Source organism: Schistosoma mansoni, chromosome 1, assembly GCF_000237925.1.
Source record: "Schistosoma mansoni strain Puerto Rico chromosome 1, complete genome".
NCBI classification, from domain to species: Eukaryota; Metazoa; Platyhelminthes; class Trematoda; order Strigeidida; family Schistosomatidae; genus Schistosoma; species Schistosoma mansoni.
Genome location: NC_031495.1, coordinates 44724998 through 44727660, shown reverse-complemented (window position 1 = coordinate 44727660; position 2663 = coordinate 44724998).

The window sequence follows — 2663 nt, the reverse complement described above, 5'->3', positions numbered from 1 at the left end:
TAGCTTCAATTGACTCATGATCTCAACTCTATAAAATTGCTAAAATCTCCACAAAACTCCTTCTGATAATGATCATGTGCTCACTAGTGACTGACTCCATGAGGTATTTCCTGGAGTTCTAGTGAGAGGCAGTAACCAGTGGAATTCAACCAGGTCTGTTGTGAGATAGTAACTCACTGATGGCATTGGTGGATGGTTGCTCAATTTCGTGGATCGGTTGAAGTTGAACATTAACACCGTTGGATGCCGGCCGGCTCAGTGGTCTATCGGTTAAGGGCTTCGGCTCGAGACTGGTAGGTCCTGGGTTCGAACCTCGCGAGTGCGGGATTGTGGATGCGCACTGCTGAGGAGTCCCATGATAGGACGAAACGGCCGTCCAGGTTTTCGATGGTAGTCTAGCTTCAATTGACTCATGATCTCAACTCTGTAAAATATTTTTTTTATCAAATCACCTAAAGTTTGATCTGAATGTAAATCAAAAACAGAGAAAGATCAACTGTGCATTATTTGAACTAGTACATTACAATAATTTACATATAATAAATTAATCTCATACACATTCACCCATTCACCCATTTACCTTTCTCTTAGTTAAACTATTGAATATTTATTACACAAATCTATCTCATTTAGTGATTTATGATTTCATTCACTAATTCTGTCCAATTTACCTGACTGAAAAGAGTTTTTTTTCTTGTACAAGTAGTTTATGAAGTTAATTTATATTGATAAAGATTTTTCGAATAATCTTTTTAAAAAAAATCTATTTTCCTGGTGTCTACACATTTTCCTCTTCCTTCTCGGGTAAAACACACACACACACACGTAATTACTACGAATAGGGAAATGAATTATTTTGTTGTTGCTGCTGCTGGTGGTGGTGGTGGTGGTAATGAACTGGGTTTCGATTTATTATGCTACTTTCTTCATTCTCCTCCTACTTATGAGTTCAATTTATTGTCTAATAAAAATACGAATATTTGATAGTTGATTAATAGATTTCTTTTTTCCATAGAATAATTAGTGGTTATGGTTATAGCCAACTTTCCATTTTCTTATTAAATATGCATCATTACTTTACTGATTGTTTACTTTCTTAAAAAAAAGAAGAAGAAGAAACATTGAAAATTGTGATATGCTTAGTTATTATTATAATTATAATAAGAACGATTGATAGCATGTTAAATGTGTTTTAAACCAAAAATATATGAAGATGAATTTTATGACAAATTGATGCCATTTAGAACAATCGACAACTGTTTCGTCATTTTTTTTGGCACACCTTAAAAGTGTAGATTAATAATGCCCCATAAAATCGAACCGATGAACATAATGACTTAAATGAAGCAAGTATAATATCATTCAATAGTTATGTAAATATTATTGTAACATTCCTGATATTCGCTTTATTTCAGAATGTCTGAAATCAACCTATCATGTCATTTTAATAGCACTTCGAGAAATCTACCTTTATGCTCAAAATGATTACTAGAATGGATTAGAAACATGATGTTTTTCCTCAACGTAGATAATAACAACACCTCATTGTGTTACCGGCTGATCTCAATCCGTAATGTATAAATATATATAACTTTAAATCCCAATATACATGTTAAGATAACTTAAATATGTTTTATGCTTTTATAGTTTCTCAAACACCTCGAATACATTTTCGCCTGTGATGATATATATATATATATCATAGGCTATTAGATTCAAATATTGTGCTTTCACTTTTAATTAAATGAAAAATTCATGGTTTGTTTCTTTTTGAATTATCTTCACAGTATTTCTATGAATAAGATGCTATTGCTTATTCATTTTATAGAAATCAAGCATGTAAAAGAAAAGATTGTTCGACTATTTTATGAATTCTTTATCTCTCCTGCATAAGTGTACCGACTTGAAACAAAACTGCATTGTCTGTGTTATGCATAAGGCTCAATTCTGATTATAACTACTAATACGACTGTTTACGATTTACCACTTTCTTTTAAGCCAAAGCTAGTCGATGGTATAAATTATCTTTAAAATGAAATGATTATTTTAGAGTTGTATGATTGAGATGACAAAAATAAAAAAAACATTAAATTAAAGATTTCAATAATAAGGTTAGAACACAATTTATAGTATAACATAGATTCTTAATCCATATCAAGTTTCCTTATCGACTGCAAATAGTTTAAAGTTACAAACAGTCATTTCACTAGTAACAAAGTTTTGACGTACTTTAGTTAAACAAACTTCAAATTAATATTTAAAACAGGACGGGAAACATAAAACAGGGACAAGACACAGTATGATATTGACTGTGATAGTTGAGATTGATGAACATTTAAACATTAAAAATCAGTAACCAAGTCAGATTACTGTTTGGAGTTTATGAAAAACTTTAAAATATGTACTGAACTCATCATAAACATCTAACTTTATATGGTAAGCAAAGATGGATAGTGGTTAGCAGTGGAATCCAGTTTGACGCGCGTTTTGTCCTGTTTGGGACTCGTCAGCTGGATGTACCTGCATCTCAGAGTTGGTATAGATCTCGTTCGTATTAGAAGAATCATCACAATCGTTCGGAATCACAAGCTATCATAAAATATTGGTCGGCGGCCTATGCTCCATTGGGAGTAACAGGCGTAAATAAGTAAGTAAGTAATTAT